The 19,239-nt window shown below is 49.6% G+C and overlaps 1 protein-coding gene and 1 long non-coding RNA gene across 5 annotated transcripts in view; both read left to right on the forward strand.

The window, feature by feature from the left end:
- Positions 1–19,239, forward strand: part of NCK1 (NCK adaptor protein 1) — a 1,070,986-nt gene that overhangs the window by 741,461 nt on the left and 310,286 nt on the right. The window lies entirely within an intron of this gene.
- Positions 16,456–17,237, forward strand: LOC138491500 (uncharacterized). The gene is made up of 2 exons (XR_011276024.1): positions 16,456–16,810; positions 17,144–17,237. It is a non-coding gene; the product is annotated as an uncharacterized lncRNA (long non-coding RNA).

Consider the following 19,239-nt stretch of genomic DNA (forward strand, 5'->3'; position numbering starts at 1 on the left):
GTGCGTGCTGTATGGTTATTTCTACTTAGCATAGGGTAGTTTCTATTACAGATCCTTAATGCAAGTGGAGAACCAATGTACCGTTCTTGATTCGCAAATTACTAGTATTGGGGATAATGTTAGTTCACTCTTCTATTTGTAGTAGAACAGCAGTGGGGAGCTCAGGGGCTTGCGAGTGTCTGACCATTGAATGGCCAGTGTGCTGTGTTATTTGTATCTACAGGGCTCGGGGCATCACATTTGTCTAGGCTGTTGTCTGATTCTGTGGTATTGGCACTGTCAGCTTCTCTAAGAGCGGGCTGGGGTGGTATAGGTGCCTTGTAGGATTTTATATCCTACAAATGGTACCAAGATGCCCGGCCCTCGAGCTTGATCGCTCTCTCAGCTACTGCTTCTATGGTGTAAGACCCAGTGAAGTGCAGCGCATTCCACCGCCTAACAAAGTTGTTCAAGAGGACACAGTCCTAACAGGGTTTCCTTTTTTGCTGTCATCTTTGTCTTGACCATCTTCCACTCTCCCTTGGATCCGTTGAATCTGTCGAGAGATAAAAGAAGTACTAGAAGCAACTGAATTCACATATTCTTACACATCTGCGCAAAGATCTTCTGTAGTCCCTTCGCAATGCCCGACTTCCCTGGTAGGAAGGGCTATGGGTAGACGCAAGCAGTGCCCTGTTACCACCTTGTGGGGTGTAAGGTGGTGGTCAGAGACGGATTTGTTCCTCAGCTCAAACAGGGCTAGGGGCAAGCAGTGCAACCAGTTCCTCTTGGTGCTTGCCTGGATCTAGGGGGATGCTTTCCTTCAGTAATCTATTGGGACGTTCACACATGCCATTAGCTTGCGGATGATATGCACACGTAAGATTATGTTTTATTCCTAACAAGGCTGTTATGTGCTGAAATAATTCATTTGCAAAATGGGGACCATTGTCAGACCGCAAGACCTCACAGACCCTTTCCCTCCCCCCCCCGGTCTCGGGAACACTTTTCCCACTAGAAACTTAGCCGCTCTGAAGGTATCGTCGTAGGAACATGGGCGCGCTTCAATCCACCTTGAAAACGGGCAAACTACCACTATCATGTACAGATAACCTTGGCATACATTGATCATATTCAAGTAATCAACGTGGAGGTGCAAGAAGGGCCCCTCAGGGCGGGGAATTACTCATGCTATTACCCTTAATGTAGGTCCAACAGCAAACTGTTGGCATGTCAGACAATTACTGATGAAACTAGACACATGTGTTTCAATCTTGACAGAACCATGATTCCCTAATACAGGCTGCAATTACCTCTTTCCCTGTGTGCGTGGGATGGTGCATTTGCGTGAGCGCTATATCCAGTAGTGCACGTGGCATTACCACTTTTCCAGTGTTATTTTGGCGCCATAAGGCATCAGTTGGGGACATTGAACACCCTCTTTGTACCCAGAGTTCCTTTTCATCCATTGGTGCTGCTGCTTGCAGTTCCATAATTTGACTTTCCGGTAAATGATTTTACCCTTCCTTCATTACCATTTGCCTCAGCCTTCCCTTCTCTTTTTGTTTTTCAGGTATGTCCCACATCTCTCCAAAATATGATGCATGTTTTGCATAGTAATCTGCTGCCTTGTTCCCCTTTGATATTGGGTCCTCCCCTTTGGTGTGTGCCTGACACTTCACCAATGGCAATTCTGCTGGGTACATGACTGCTTCTATCAGTTTCTCCCAAAAGGAGCGCATGTTGCACAGGGGGTCCCGTCCACTTTCCTAAACTCCTGTCTTAACCACCTTGCCAACCCAGAGTGTACTGTTGAGGTGACATAAGTGCAGTCCGAATAGATAGTGACCCTTTTCCCATCGCATTCCCCGAGTGCCAGTATGAGAGTAATGTGAGGCGCACAGAGCGCTCCTTACCACCTACTTGACCAGTCTTCTCTCAGCCTTACCACTGCTGCGCCTGTCCTGCATACACCATCCCCCTTGGCGATCATTGGTTATTCATCAATGTACAATACCCCCCCACCCCCCAAGTGTCTTCTGTGTTTCTCTGTATATTTCAATAGCCTGTGTGCAATCATGAACCTATTCCCCGTATATACTTCTGCTGCCAGAAACTGCGCTGGGTTTAAGTTCTTGCATCATACTATTTTTAATTCAGGTCGTTACAATATAATCTCATACCCTGTCGCTCTCTGGGTGGTCAGTGTATTTTTTGGCTTATGCAGTATTGCAAATAGGGCGTGCTCCACATAAAGTGTTGTCGAGCACCCCATAGTTATTGGTGATGCCTTTTCTACTGCGAATGCTGCAGCAGCCAAATGTTGTTTGCTTGGAAAATGCCCTAGCATCACTACGTCCAATTGGCCGCCGTAATACGCTATTGGTTTGTGACCCATGCTTGTTTTTTGTGTCAGTAGTGCCTTCATGACCCAACCATCAGAATGGGAGAACAGCAAGAACTCCTTTTTGTAATCTGGTGTCCCTAATACGGGGGCTGTGGAAATCGCTTGTTTGAGCTCGCTGAATGCTTCCGTCATTTCCCTTGTCCAACACAACTGTTTGTTGTTCCTCTGTGCCTCCTTTAGTGCCTCCAGGAAGGGACAATATAAGTGCTGTAATCGTACACCCATGCTCTACAGTAGTTTCATAGTCCTAGAAATCGCTGCAGTTCCCTTAATGTCTCTGGCTGGGGCGTGGAGAGTACTGATTGTGTGCTGCTATGTGCTTACCATTCTGCAAGATCACCTGGCCGAGGTACAGTACCTCCCTCAGCAGTACTGTAGTTTAGCCTTGTCCACCTTATATCCCTTTTCCGCCAGCATGGTGAGCATGTGTATGGAGTCTTCCCTGCACTCTTCCTCAGTGACACTGCAGGTGAGGATGTCTACATACTGCAGCACTGTGCCTTTCGTTTGGACATTAGCGAAGTCCATCTGTATTATTCGATTAAAAATGTAGGGCGATTCGTAGTATCCTTGCGGTAACCTTGTGTGGTTCCATTTCTGGTTGCTGTACATGAAGCTTGTTAAGTCCTGTGAGTCTGGGTGCAAGGGTATTGAGAAAAACTTATTCTTGAGATCAGTAACGGTGAAAACGGTGGCTTCGACCGGGATGCCACATAAAATAGTGGCAGGGTTGGCTGCTACTGGGTACTCTGCCTCAACGATACTGTTGAAAGGCCTTAAATCTTGTATGAAACGCCATGACCCCCCATTTGCCTTGCGAATGGGGTACACCGCAGTGTTGCATGGAGACTCTGATGGCACCAAAATACCTCTGTCTATAAGGGCACCGATTGTCTCATAAATGCCTTCATTTGCCTCTTTAGCGAGTGGTTACTGGCGGGCCATGTGCAGGATTGCTCCTGGCTTCAGTTTTATTTTCACTCCTCCTATGCTTTTTTCATGCACCAGACATTGTTCAGGCTGGTAGTCCATAGTGCCTCGGGTACCTTTGCTAAGTCCTCTTCGCAGAATGGAGGTGGGGCCTCTATGGCCAGATGTACACACTCATTCCTAGCATCATTTCACTTTCCCCTTGGCCTGGGTAAACCACTCCTCGTCTGACACTTGTTAGCTGGCACCCTTTTCCCAGTGCTATTATGGCCCTCCATGCCTTACCTCCGCCATCCAGTGCGTGTATCGAAACCCAATCGTCTCGTGCCACAATCCCTTCTATGTCAAGTGATCCACTTGAGGAGAACCATCTCTGGTTCCGGAAGCACCTCAAAACCTTCTTCTTTGCCTCCGCTTTCTCTCCCTCTCTCCCCTGCTAAATTCACTGAACCTGCTTCTGGGCCACTTACCGATCTCGGTCCTGGGCCCAGCCACTCTTCCCTGCACTGCCTACCTGCACTACGGGACTGTCTCTGTATCCTTCAGCCCCTTTTCCCGGCACTTACCTTGCACTTGCCACCAGCTGGCCCTATTATTTATCTTGTATTCTACTAACTATGTACTGCACTTTCCTTGCACTTGCCACCAGCTGGCCCTATTATTTATCTTGTATTCTACTAACCATGTACAGCACTTTCCTTGCACTTGCCACCACCTGGCCCTATTATTTATCTTGTATTCTACTAACCATGTACAGCACCTTTCCCCCCTCTCCCCTGCACTTTTCCCAGTCCCCTTACCCTTGCACTTGCGCGATCTGAATTGACACCTGGCCTAGTAGGATCGTTGTCTGTCTCCACTTGTCCCGCCCCCCCCATGCCCACTTTTGCCTCGTCACGCCTTGAAACACTTGTGTATAGGCGCATTACAAATGCCATATCATATATCATATCATTCAAACGCCCCTTCTTCACCAGCTACTGTTTCTGGCCTCAAGAGGTACTCACTGGATCGCCTCCACACCTTCCTTATGATCCCAGTCAACCACGCAAGGGCCATGTCTGTTCAGTCCTGGAAGACCGCTGGGTCAACCGGCTCCCCCCTCTGTACCCGTTGCCCACAGTATGCCTGAAACATTTGCCTGGCTGTGAGGATGAGAATGCCTGGTGCTGAGCAAAGTATGCCTTTGTCTGTGAAGGAGATTGTCCTGTTCAGTCGGCTCATTATGTTGCATCCCAGTATGTTGACAGGTGCGTGCTTGGCGTAAAGTAGGGGTAGTGAGAAGTCGTGATCTCCTATTGATAAGGAGATGTTATCAGTAAAAGGAAACACTTCCCGAGCCCCAGTGTGTTCATGGCGTCGCCTGACAATTTATACTTCCCATCCCGTATGCACGACCTAGTCACCCCGGTGTCAATTAGAAAGGAGAGATCCTGTCACCTATAGCCACCCGTATGCGAGGTTCCTCCGCAGGATTAGGTGTGGTTGATAGGATGGGACACAACAAGTTTGTCTGTGGGCTGTCCTATTGGGGGTACAATGACTGTCCATTCCCTGTATGTGAGTTGGGCCCCACCAGCGTCACCCCACCCATGCTGATCACGGGTACCATTGCGATTGTGTCCAGGGTTCGTGTGGAATCATCCTTCATTTGTGTCAACTGCTGTACTGGCATTGTGCTTTGGGGCAGTGGAGCTGTCCTGCTCTGTTGTGGGTCTGCGTGTGTAACACGTGTGTGTTTACTGGCATAGTCTTTTGTACCTGGGGTGATTGGTTATGTTGTGGTATGTTTTGGAGTGGCCCCTGTCTGTTGTTGTACCTGGGGTGATTGGTTATGTTGTGGTATGTTTTGCAGTGGCCCTGTCTGGCGTGCGTCTGGCACATAATACCTGTTCTGCCCATTCTGGTAGGTCTGTTGGCCCTGTTCGCCCCATCCTGGCTGCATTCCCCTGCTGCGGCAGGTGCAGGAGATATGTCCTAGTTGGCCACACGTCCAACATTGCTGAGGTTCCTGTGCTTGCCATGGGTACCCTATTCCTCCTTCCCCCTGTGGGTAACCCCTGAACCCACCACACGGGCGCCCTCTCTGGAATCCTCCCCGCCCCTAGAGCTACCTGGATATCCACCCACTCCCATGTATCCTCCTCCCTGTTGGGGCATGAATTGACAGACTAAACCGCGGCGCTGTTAACCCGGCGGCATCTGCACAGACAAATGATCCCATGCAAAGCACACAACCCAAGGCCATAAGTTGACGGCAACACCGTCTACATGGCCACACACTGCGTCTAGGGGAAGGTCCACCAGTTTCCCGTCCTATGGGCATTCGCGATAGCGTTTGCCTCACGACAGGCCCCAAAAGTTGAGGGATAAATCAGACTCGGACGGCATGTCTAATACTGCCGCTGAAGACCGTCCGTCGAGAGACACGGCTCTGGCTCGCACACCCGCCGAAAAACATCTATACTAATGTCAACATTGGCAAAAACACTGCAGACTTCGAAATTGTCCCATCTTGTAAAGAAACCTGTCCCTGAAACACTGCTTAAATGGCACACTTCAAAACACCACACTTCGAAGAGCCACAAATCCCATAGGGAGAAAGCGTGTGTATCCCATAGGGAGAGAGAAAGTATTTCTCAGGGGGAGGGTACTATGTCTGCAACTATGAAACATAAGAGGCAGTCTGCATCTGAACTAACTCCCAATCCTGTAGTTATCCCAAGTTCCTCACAGTGGTCTGCTGAGGATATTGACTGTGTGATGAGACGCATGTCCTTTATGGCCCATTTTTTTGTTGAGAAAAACCCTCAAGCAATAAAAAAATTTCAAACCACGCCACCAGCTAATGGGGTGACATCGTCACAACCCCCAGCAAAAAGGGCACAGCAAGACGCCCCAAAAGACATTCCTCAGCAGGACGCAGACCAATTTGATCTCTATGACCACAATTCGGATTCAGAGGATCAAGAGACCCTAGGTGAAGTAGATCATTACTATGATGAAGACAAAGATGACGTGTTGTCTTACCCTCTCAAGATCACGTAGACCCGCCGGCCGGTAGATAAACAACTACAATTCAATGACATGCTCCTAAAGGCAGTAGACCATTTCCAAATTCAAACACAGGAAACCCAGTTCGACACAGATTTTGTCGAAGACCTATTGGCTGACAAAAAAGCTGGGACCTAATTTATACCCATATTACAATCCGTACAGAGGTGAATACAACCCTATCTAGAAACCCCTAATCTAATGCAGGCAGTTAACTCCCGCATCGAGAAATGTTCCGTCCAGCGCTTCAGACCCCCTCTACATCAGGGGTCAATTAAAACCAGACTCCCTGGTAGTTACCACAACAAGGAAAAGGGTGGGAACACCTCTTGCTTCATCAGAGGCACCCCCTGATAAAGAGAGCAAAAAAATGCACACTTTTGGAAGGAAAGTGGCCACCTCTGCAGCATATGAAACCAGAATTGCCAACACCACCACTTTGCTGGCCAGTTACAACTGCCACAAGTGGGAGGAATTTGCCTCACCTCCAGAGCCTCTAAAATCCCAACTGTCCCTCGCAGTAGCAGAAGGTAAGGTGGAGTCTAACTGCGTTTTAAAAAATAATTTAAATGCCGCTGATAATGCTGGTAGAATCATCGTAGAGTGTACCCTTATAAAGCGCCATGCATGAGGCTTTAAGTTGGAGACGCAAACAACCCTCCTCAATATGCCGATCGAACCTAATGTCCTGTTCGGCAAGGCAGTAGATGATGCATTAAAGAGTGTAAAGGAAGAGTACGACACTCTAAATTCTCTAGGCCGGCTCACTAACAAACCATTGGGCCAAAGGGGCGGAAATAGTTTTTGCCGCTTCAGGGGACAAAATCTGCATAGGGGTTCCGGATACAACCACAATCTGGGTTCATCCTGGGGTTCCAATCAAGGACGGGCCTCTCGAGGCTTCCAGAGGGGCCAGTGACGATCTCGCAGCCGAGGGTGATTCTCCTCTTCCAGAGGTGGAGCCACACCTCCAAAGCAATGACCACCCGCTTCAGGTTCCTCTCATATCACTCCAGTAGGAGGATGTATAACAATTCACCCATGCATGGGAGGGAATCCCCTCAGACAACTGGGTGCTTTCCACTATGGCAGGTGGTTATTGGATAGTTACTGCAGCGACCCTCCAACCATCCCCCACGACAAAGGAGGAACAGCGCATACTTGTGGAAGAGGTTGCAGCGCTGCTGTTAAAGGACGCTGTTGAAATAGTCCCGGTGAACCAGTTAAACAAGGGTATCTATTCAACGTACTTCCTTGTGCCAAAAATTAGATCTGCGCTCTGTAAACACCTATGTGAAGCCACAAAAATTCTGCATGACAACGCTACAGGAAGTAATCCCACTGCTAAAGCAGGGGGACTAAATGGCAACCTTGAATATGAAAGCTGCCTATTTTCATATTTCAATGTTCCCAGCGCACAGAATATTCTTGCGTTTTCAAGATAGCAAACCAGCAGTACCAATACAAAGTGCTACCCTTCAGAATAGCATCTGCTCCAAAGATATTCACCAAGGTACTGCCAGTGGTGGCAGCGCACCTGCGCAGGGAGGCAATCCCAGTGTACCGCTACCTGGACAACTGGCTGATCACAGGGGAGTCACCACAAATTTCCAGGCAAAATACACCAAGAACGATCAACTTTCTTGTCCAATTGGGCTTCTCGATTAACGAGAAAACATCAAGCCTTGTACCAAACAGTGCCTAGGAGCTGTCATAAAGACAAGGAGGGCTAGTCTTTCCATCAGACGAAAGAATCCAAACATACTGCTGCAAATAACTCTGTATCAAGCCGGTCACCAGATAAGCGTACGCAAAGCTATGCGTTTGCTCGGCATGATGGCATCTTGCATGCACCTGGTCCTACGTGCACGTTTGCGCATGCGCTCAAAACAAGAGTGGTTGGCGAAACAGTGGTTTCAGGCAAGCGGTCAGTGGGACGATCTAGTGGTCGTTTCGCCAACACTAGTACAAGCCCTTCGCTGGTGGACAAAGTAGAATCTGTTGAAGGGAAAACCCTTCCTCAACCCGGCGGTGCAAGCAGTAGTTATAACAGACTCATCACTCTCCAGGTGGGGTGGGCGGGAGGGATACATCGCCTTTATCTCACAGCACATGGTCAGTGGACTCACAGCACAGAACCATATCAAATTGCTGTAACTTCTAGCTGTATTCAAAGCGCTCCAGACCTTCGAAGCGTGTCTGACAAATCAATCGGTACAGATCCTCACAGACCGCACCGCTGCAATGGTCTATTTCAACAAGCAGGGGGGCACACATTCTCCAATTCTGTCCAAGCTGGCACAGAAAATATGGAAATGGCCACTCAAAATGGGGGATGTTCCTGACTTCCCAACATGTTCCAGGGGAACTCAACACCCTAGCGGACTCGCTTAGCAGAGATCCTCTACAAGATGATCACGAGTGGCGACTCGACACAAGCATCGTTGATCACATTTTCTAGACTTTTTCTCTACAAGAGAAAACAAGCAATGCCCAGACTTCACGTCCAGGTTTCCCCAACCAGACTCCAAGGAGAACGCCTTATGGATGAGTTGATCAGGGAAATTTGCTTACGCTTTTCCCCCCCAAACTCCACTAATGAACAGGGTGGTGAACAAGATTCACAGAGAACAGATGACGCATATCCTAGCTGCTACCGTGTGGGCAAGACAACCCTGGTATCCACATCTGCGCAAACTGGCGATGTGCAATTCCATCAAGCTCCCGTGCCAGACCAATTTGCTATCCCAGCATGGGGGAACAACATTACACCCTCAACCACACTCCATGAACTTGGCAGCGTGGCTCGCGAGGTCATAGAGTTTGGACATCTTAATTTACCACAGAGGTGTATGGATATCCTCAAGGAAGCAGGTAAACCAAACACCAGACACTTATTTCAACAAGTGGGTGAGATTTGTAATTTGGTGCTAGTCTACACAAATGAACCCCATAGAATGTACTCCATCCCACATTCTTCATTACATGTTCCACTTGCTAGACTCGGGCTCAGTCTTTAACTCTATAAAGGTTCATCTGGCGGCTTTATCAGCAAACACCACCTCCTACGATAAAGTATCATGGTGGTAAGTTCCCATCATTAAGGCATTTATGGAGTGAGTGAAAAGACTCCACCCTGCTATTTCAAACCCACTGCCTGGCTGGAACCTCAATCTAGTGCTTGCAAAGCACATGAGACCCTCTTTTGAACCTATGCGTAAGTCAAGCCTTAAGCACCTCACGTACAAAACTGCTTTTTTAGTGGTTATAACCTCCCTAAGAAGAGTCGGTGAACTTCAAGCATTGTTAGTGCAAGACCAATTATTGGTCATCAACAAAGACAAATTGGTATTGAGAAACACACCCTAGGTTTTCACCTAAGTTTATTTCTAAATTTTACATAAACCAATTAATTGAGCCACCGGCCTTCTTTCAGAACCCAACGAGCTAAGCTGAGTAAAAACTCCATACACTAGATTTAAGGAGGGCAGTTCTTTACTATGTAAACAAGACCAGACCGCTCAGGAAAACAGGCCAACTGTTTGTCTCCGTAACACCAGGCAGAGGAGGAGACAGCATTTCCAAGACTGCTATCTCCAGATGGATAGTTTGATGCATACAGCTGTTACTCTTCATCAAGCAAAACACTGCCTTTCACACCAAGAGCTCACTCCACAAGGGGTACAGGAGCTACTTTTGCCTTTATCGCAAGCGTCCTGCTGGACGCCATTTGCAAAGCAGCTACATGGAGCTCCGTACACACTTCACTCAGCACTACTGCATTGCCATGCAGACACTTTCCTCTTGTTTTAGCGTGGCCAACACGCACGCAATACAATGTTCTCTTAATTTAACACTGGTGATATGTTCCTTTAAGTTACACTGAGGAGATATCACTTTGTCACAAGACATAAATAATAATGCAGTATTCGAGGGGATTGGGTCCTCCGACGTATTCCATATCTATGACATGTAATCACCACAGCTGTGCTGCTTCGGAAACTTTTTCGGCGTCTGCGTCCTGCGTCGATGATGTCGATGCGCCGCCGTCGAGGACCTCCTCCGACGTCCGACGTCATCCGATGTGATAAGTAGGACGCACGACGCCAGTAGCCTCAGTTCCGATTTTTCCGCGAACGTGTTGCTTCGTGTTTCTCGGTTCTAGCCTCGACTCATTGGAGTTCTGTTCTTTCCGGTTCTTCGAACCTGTTTGTTTGTGACTTGTTCCTTCGACGATGTCTTCCACTTCGTCTTCAACCCCGCGTCCGGGCTTCAAGAAGTGCGGGGAGTGTGGGTCCAAGATGTCGGTGACTGACTCGCACGATGCCTGCCTCTGGTGCCTCGGGGAGGCCCACGACACGGATGACTGTGTCGACTGCCTGTCGCTCACGTCCAAGGCCTTACGCGAACGTAAGAAGAAATTGTCGGTAGGTCGGGTGTCCAAGCCCCGGAAGTCGAAGTCGGCGGGGCTTTCGACGGATGATTCGAGGGGTGACTCTCTGCGTCATCGTCGGAAGTCTCGTCGGTCTTCTTCTAGGAGTCGGTCTCGCCACTCCTCGGCCTCTTCGAGGCATTCTCGGAAGCGCCGACACCGGTCGCCTTCCAGGTCCTCTTCAGAGGACTCTGCCCGGCACGTCGGTTACCCCACCAGCCGTGTGACGCCGGAGGAATGGGCTTCCTTCGGGAAGAAGATGTTGGCGATTCTTGAGTCGCAGGGTACTCAACCGTCCGCGCCCCCGAGTGGGGTCGGCCGTGAGAGGTCGAGAGCCACCGCTCGCAAGAGTGGTCGGCGCGAGTCACGGGAGAGGTCCCGTTCGGACAAGGGGGCTCGTTCTCGCCGTACCCGTTCCAGGTCCCGGTCCTCGACGCGATCGAGACCGTGTGCACCTGTGATGTCTTCGAGGAAGACATCGACGTCTGAGGCGTCGAGGGCGTCGACAGGCTTTCTCGAGGCTCCGGCTCCGAGGAAGTCGTCGAAGCTGTCGACGGTCAGGTCGTCGAGGGACACGCTCGGAGCTCCGGCTTCGAGGGCTGTGTCGACGCCGCCGATACTGGAGGCGCTGCATCTGACGTCGACGCCGATTTCCTCGACGTCGGCGCCGATCCTCTCGGCGCCGTTGCCGGTTTTCTCGACGTCGGCGCCGATTCGCTCGACGCCATCGACGCCTTTCGTGTCGGAGGTGCCCCGTGTCTCGGGTGTTCCCCCTAGGAAGGCTCTGGTTAAGAGCAGGCACTCTCGGGTGCCTTTCCACCACTTGGATTATATTTCGGAGGCGGATGAGGATTCGGATGGCCTGGTTCCTAGTCGGGTGCCGGATGACATTGTCTCGGGCCATAGTCAATTTGACGATTTGAGGCAGTCGCTGCATGATGCCAGTGGACTGGACACCTCTCCGGAGGTGGAATTTGGTCGGCCTGAGCCTGGCTCCCATGCCGATTCCTCATACCGGCGCCTTATGGCTAGGGTGTCTGAGTATCTGGGATGGTCTGCTCCCCCAGGTGAGTTTGTGCAGGATGATCTGACGGACATCCTTGATGTTGGTCCCCCAACTGACCCGGTACTGCCGTTCCATATGGCTTTACAGCGTAGGGTGGCGGCGGCTTGGACTGCTCCGGAGAGTCTCCAAATAATATATATACAAAGCAGGCGTCGTACCCTACCATCCCTCCTGATAGGGACGACAAACGTTTTGATGGCTGGGCGAAGAAGGTGTTTTCTTCTGGTGGTATGGCGCTTCAGGCGGCCAACTCCGTTTGTGCCTTGTCGCGTTTCACGCACACTCTGTGGAACTGTGTTGCGTTAGCGGCTGAACATATTCCCGAAGGGGTCGAACGGGATGGTTTCCTTGCTATGGTCCAGGATGGTAAGGATGCCATGTGTGAGTCCGTTCAGTCGGGTTTGGACTTGGCTGAATGCGTCAGTAGGTCCATGGCGGCGAGCACCGTGATACGCAGGTTTGCGTGGTTGCGGAAGTCGGGGTTTGCTCCTGATGTGCAGTCCCGGCTCCTCAACATGCCCTTTGATGGTGAACATCTTTTTGGCAGCAAGGCTGACGAGAGCCTTGAGAGGTTGCAGACCTCAAAAGCTGCAGCGAAGTCGTTGGGCGCTGCAGTTCGCCAACCTCCGCTTTTTCGTCCTAGGGGACAGCAGTGGAGGGGTGGCTCCTTTCGCTATTACTCGTCCTTTGGTAGAGCGAGAGGAGCTGGCAGTCAAAGGGGCCAACGCAGGGGTACCAGAGGTGGACGACAAGGTACCCGTGGTGCCAAGGCCGCTCGGGCAGTTGCCTCTTTGCCCTCAGGTAACGCCGCAGCCGCTCCTACTCAGTCATGAGGCCATGTACCATGGTTCGCCGGTTGGGGGAAGGCTGGCGCAGCATCTTGTAGAGTGGCGTGCCATTACTTCAGATGTGTGGGTTCTGGAGATCATTTCCCACGGCTACTGTCTTCCCTTTCGGCACAGGCCTCGCGACAATCCACCGGGGAACCTCTCTTTGAAGAGTCCGGATCCGCTCCTTGCGCAGGAAATTCAAGCCCTGCTGGAGAAAGGCGCCATAGAACTGGTGCCTGTAGCGGAGAGGAACAAGGGATGGTATTCCCCTTATTTTTTGGTTTCGAAGAAAGACGGGGGTTTGAGACCCATCATGGACTTGCGCGGTTTGAACAAACTCCTCAGGAAGGACAAGTTCAAGATGGTTACTCTCTCTCAAGTCCTCCAGGCCCTTCAGCTTCAGGACTGGTTGGTGTCACTCGACCTCAAGGATGCTTACTTCCATGTGCCGATCCATCCCAAGCACAAGAAGTACCTGAGGTTCGCGGTTGGCGACTCGCACTTTCAGTTTCGGGTCCTGCCGTTCGGATTGACCTCCGCCCCGAGGGTTTTCACCAAGCTCATGGTGGTGGTGGCAGCGCATCTCAGGCAAGGGGGGATTCACGTCTACCCCTACCTGGACGATTGGTTGATCAGGGGGAGCTCTCCCGAGCAAGTCCTGGATCATCTGTCCGTCGCCTGCCACTCCCTTCACAGGCTGGGCTTCTCCCTCAATTTAAAGAAGTCCCATTTGACGCCAACACAGAGGCTCCAGTACATCGGAGCAGTGCTCGACACTTCCCTGGGGCAGTGTTTTCCTCCCCAGGTGAGGGCTCTTCACCTTCAGCAGATGGTGCACAAGTTTCAGCATGCCCAGACGCTCCCGGCGTTCGAGTTCTTGAGGTTGCTCGGCCTCATGGCATCCTGCATTCTTCTGGTGCCAGAGGCTCGCCTGCGGATGAGATCTTTGCAGTGGGCACTCAAGACGCAATGGTCGCAGTCCTCCGGCAGGATGTCGGACCCGGTTCAGGTGCCGCCCTCGGTCGCCCGGGACCTTCTGTGGTGGGCTGTCGAAGGCAACTTGATGAAGGGGGCTCCGTTTTGGCTACCCTGGCCGGAGGTGACGATCGTGACGGATGCATCCCTCACGGGATGGGGAGCTCATGCCAACGGGCTGACAGTCAGCGGTCGTTGGTCTCCGTCGGAGTCCAGACTCCATTTCAATCTGTTGGAGCTGAGGGCCGTCAGGCTAGCCCTGAAGGCTTTTCTGCCGACTGTGCGAGGAAAGGCTGTCCTGATCATGACGGACAACACTGTGGCCATGCACTACCTCAACAAAAAGGGGGGGGCAGGGTCACTTCCTCTGTGCAGGGAGGCGATGCAGCTCGAGTTCTGGGCCATCCGGCAGGAAGTTTCGATCTCGGCAGTTCATCTGGCCGGAGACGAAAACGTGACGGCGGACGCTCTGAGCAGGCAGAGCGCGATCTCTCACGAGTGGGAGTTGGCTCAGGAGATTCTCCTGGAGATCTTCGCCCTTTGGGGGACCCCTCGAGTGGATCTCTTCGCCTCCAGTGTCAACCGGAAGTGCGAGAGGTTTTGCTCGCGGGAATTTCCTCCGAAAGGAGCCTTAGGCGACGCGTTTGTGGTGGAGTGGTCATTCCCGCTGCTGTACGCGTTTCCTCCAGTCCCCGTCATCCCGCAAGTGCTGCGGAGGTTGCGGAAGTTCGGTTCCCGGATGATCCTCATTGCTCCGGCGTGGGCTCGGAGGACGTGGTACCCGGACCTTCTCGACTTGTCCATCTGCCCTCCACGTCGTCTTCCCTACCGAGACGATCTGCTCTCACGGGAGGGGGGTCAGGTTCTCCATCCAGAGGTCGGATCCCTCAACCTTCACGCTTGGCTTCTGAAAGGTTGAGGTATAAGGATTGGGACCTCCCTGAAGACGTGATGGAGGTGTTGCTTTCGGCCCGAAGGCCCGCAACTAAGTCTCTGTACCGTTGCCGTTGGCGTAAGTTCTGCGACTGGTGCAGAGTTCAGAATGTGGATCCTTTTGCATGTGACATCCCCATGGTTCTGTCCTTTTTGCTTTCTTTGGCCCACAGGGGCTTGCAAGTGGGTACCATTAAAGGTTACCTGGCGGCGCTGTCCGTCTTTAAGCGCTCATCTGAAGAATGTTCTTACTTTAAAATCCCTTTTAATTTCACAGTTTCTGAAAGGGCTCACTAATGTGTTCCCTCCGTCGCCTTTCCTGGTGCCCGGTTGGGATTTAAACCTTGTTCTTAGGTTTCTTATGGGTGCTCCGTTTGAGCCTTTACATTCTTGCCCTTTGAGACTGTTGACTTTGAAAACTGCGTTTCTAGTTGCGGTTACTTCCGCTCGCAGAGTGAGTGAGTTACAGGCACTTTCTGTTAAGCCACCCTTCACTGTATTTCACAAGGACAGGGTTGTCCTTCGAGTTCGTCCTTCTTTTCTTCCAAAGGTAGTGACGGAATTTCATTTGGCCCAGAAGATTGTTCTTCCGGCTTTCTATCCTCCTCCGCATCCTGGTAAGGAAGAGGAGAGGCTCCATAGGCTTGATCCTAGGAGAGCTTTGAGCTTTTATGTTTCTCGCATGTCCCGGGTCAGAGTGGACGATCAACTCTTTATTGGTTACGCTGGTAAGCGCTTGGGGCAAGCTGTGACGAAACAGACTTTGTCACGCTGGATTATTTTGGCCATCTCGGAGTGTTACCGCTTGGCGGGTAAGGACCCACCGGCTGGCTTGCGGGCCCATTCTACCAGGGGCGTGGCTGCATCTACTGCCCTGCAGAGGGGTGTTCCTATTCGCAACATCTGTGATGCTGCCACCTGGGCTTCAGTACATACATTTGTACGGCATTATTCCCTCGATTCCATCAGAGGGCAGGATCTGGCCTTTGGCAAGGCGGTCCTTTGCTCTGCTATTTGATTGGCTATTCTACATTTTGTTTCTAAATTCTTTCCCTCCTCCTTGATTTGGTACTGCTTTGGGAGTCTGTCATAGATATGGAATACGTCGGAGGACCCAATCCCCTCGAAGAACAAGTTACTTTCTTACCTGGTAACGTTCTTTCGATGGGATGGTCCGACGACGTATTCCATATCGCTCCCACCCTGCCTTCCCCGCTGCAGAATTTCTGTTGCGATTGCAGCTTACGTTCCGCAAGGCTTTGTGTCGGACTGGCAGTTGACTAATGTCACACGTTCTGGGGGAAAAAACTACAACTGAGGCTACTGGCGTCGTGCGCCCTACTTATCACATCGGATGACGTCGGACGTCGGAGGAGGTCCTCGACGGCGGCGCATCGACGTCATCGACGCAGGACGCAGACGCCGAAAAAGTTTCCGAAGCAGCACAGCTGTGGTGATTACATGTCATAGATATGGAATACGTCGTCGGACCATCCCATCGAAAGAACGTTACCAGGTAAGAAAGTAACTTGTTCTTCAATTATACATTGAACACAGCCATTTTGAATGCTCTTATATCGGATCTATACATTTTACTATATATCATCTATGGAACACACTACACTTTAATATGGCCGCCAGGAAAACACTGGACGAAACAAGAAGGCACTGAGCAGGGTGCTCATCCCCATAGCAACGTATATACACACACAGAGGATGCCTAATGGCGCCCCCTCGAGATTCTGTGCAACACGCAATCAAACGCTGTATCGGTACGAGAGGTAAGAGACCGTCTGGCATTTCACGGCCCCCTATTACTCTAAAATACATCTAATTACGCGCAGGATAACGTGCACGCATACCTACTCGATCTTTTTGCATCCTGTACTGCACCTAGGTGCACCATTGTGTATTTTATCCCCTGTGTTAGACCATGAAGGACCATTTATATAGAACTATACTGTTTAGAGGCTACTTAAGCAAGACAGTTATAAGCAAACGCTAGAAAAAACGTTTACGGTTAATATAAAACACTTCACACCGAAAGCAATACCGAGCTAATACCAAGTTGCAATTGAATGATTAAGCCGAATATTACTGTTGTAACGGTTGACATTGTCAATAATTTCACATTTGTAGGGATCTAACCCGTTTACTGTGGAGGATTAATTTCAAATGTAATAGGGGCAATAGAGGAATTCAAGGTAATATTCCTTATATTTACTATGCGATTTTCAATGAACACGTGTTGACTTACAAAAACCATCAAATACATTACCTAACAAGTGTTTTGTACTTATCTCTCTCAACAACACCCCTTCTTTTACCACCCCTTTCCCCATCCTACTTATTGTCTGGCTTTTATTTTGATTGTTATTTTGACTTTCATGTTTTTGTTCATTTAATATCATTTGAAACTCTGTTTTTGGTTCTCATATTTCATTTTTTTGAACCCTTCTATCTATGTGGATGTCTGACTATATTATATGTTTAACATGAAAAAATGTTTCTTGTTATGACCTATGGTGCTATGACAGACTAATGGCCCTGATTTGAAAAAGGTCTCAGGGAGACCGAAACACGTGTCATCACTTAAAGGGCACTTTAAAAATAAAGAAACCTCTTTGATAATTGGGCGCAGTCTCCTTCCGGGTTATTCATACTTCATACTTTATACTTCCTTCAGTTCTAAAACATCTATTTGGCGCTGGACCTTCTCACAACCCACCTTCTTCTAAAACTGCTTGCTAATCTATGCATAGCATGTGATCTAAGCAGATTCCACCAGCCTCAGAAGGGATACATTACTCACTGTAATAATTTCTGATGCTTGTATCTGCTGATATTCACATGCGCCCACCATTCCACCCCTTGGGAGTAGAAGGTGCATGGATGTTTTCTGAACTTTATCTGATGCACATCTGCTTTAATACACCTGTAGTCACGCTACACTTTATCCAACCTCATGTCAGAAACAAAACAGTCTGAGGGACCTCGACGCGTGAAGGACCATGGGTACAGTGGACGTTGCACTAGGGATAGTATTAGTCCCTTTTTGAGTTTCGAAAAAAAAACTGTAATACTATGCAGCTTCCACTAGATGTCGGCCTATGCATAGCATGTGAATCTAAGCAGATACAAGCATCAGAAATACGATTACAGTGAGTAATGTATTATATATAATCTCATCCAGTGCTACAGGCCGGCTATCAAGCATGTTATGAGGTCTACTACTGCTAACTATTCTATTAAAGCATGTGAATCTATTAAAAATCCAATGCTGGAGAAATCTTAGTTACTTACCTGTAACTGTAGTTCTCCAGCATTGGTATCTTTCATAGATTCACATGCACTGGCCCTCCTCCCCTGGGGAGAGTCTGCTCCTCCACCAGTCCGTCATCGGTCTTCATGCTTACGGTTCAAAATCTGAAGATGGCTGACTGGGGTGGAGCCTAAGCCCTGCCACCTCATTTGTTGGGGCCTAAAAGGAACAAAAGAAGGTAGAGGGACTCCACAAGTGAAATGTTACACAGGCCCTATAGGGCCCCATGGGTGTAGCTTTCTTTCCTATCCCAAGGGAAGGTTTTGATATATTATTTTTGTATTTAATTTACAGAAGATTCCTAGTCTGATGACTGAAATATTCATGCATGTGAATCTATGAAAGATACCAATGCTGGAGAAATACAGTTACAGGTAAGTAACTAAGACTTATTGTACGGTGACCAACAATATTTACCCCCAAAGCTCCCTTCCTCTGCTCACCATATGAAAGGTCACTATGCAAGCTCTCTTAAGAAAGAAGGGGTCCAAAAGGATATACGCTGTAGGACCTAAGATCCACAGGAGTGATTCAAATTCCAAACTAGACCAGAGTACCCGTCCCTCTGGCATGAAGATGAACAAAGAGTAGCAGCGAGGCCCATGACGTGAGACGAAATAAAATCCCAGAAAGGCACAAATTCCTAGGTTCAATAGGGAAGCCATCCACAAAGAGAAGGAAGTCCTAGGTGATCCAGTAGATGACACAGTATGGCTAATACGATGATAACTTCAAAAGATGTGGGTCTAGGGTAGGAATCTAGCCCAGCAGGATATTGTGGGTAGAACAATGCATTCCATTCCAAAGGACTGGTGGAGGGTAAATTAGAGGACAACTGTGGAACAGTCATGGACTAACGAGAGGGCCAGAGGCAAAGGCAGTTCAGGAGGGTCGGTTCCAGGTGAACAGATCGGGTGTCTGAAATGCAAACAATGGGAACAGAGACAAATGCCTGTCTGTAAACAAGCATGAGGGTTCAGCAACAGAGATACAAAATTCCATACACTGGTAGGCAATAAATAAACTTGCCATGTTGTGGAGCAGTAACCTGCACTGAATCCAGTGCCTTAATAGTTTGAGGCTACAGCGCAACTTCAATGTGAAACCGTCTAGTCTTGGTCTAAAGCATATAACGTCACTTCTCCTTCAGGCCACAGGTGTTACGGGCATGAGGTATGGTCGTGCAGCCACCAGGCAAGTCATAACGGACGCTGCTGGGCTGGAATCCTGACTGCATGCAGTCTTCAAATCAGCTGTCAAAAACAACCTCCTTCAGCTTAAGATCTCCTCTTAATTCCATAAGAGATGTAT

Source organism: Ambystoma mexicanum, chromosome 10, assembly GCF_040938575.1.
Source record: "Ambystoma mexicanum isolate Mex_15411 chromosome 10, UKY_AmexF1_1, whole genome shotgun sequence".
NCBI classification, from domain to species: Eukaryota; Metazoa; Chordata; class Amphibia; order Caudata; family Ambystomatidae; genus Ambystoma; species Ambystoma mexicanum.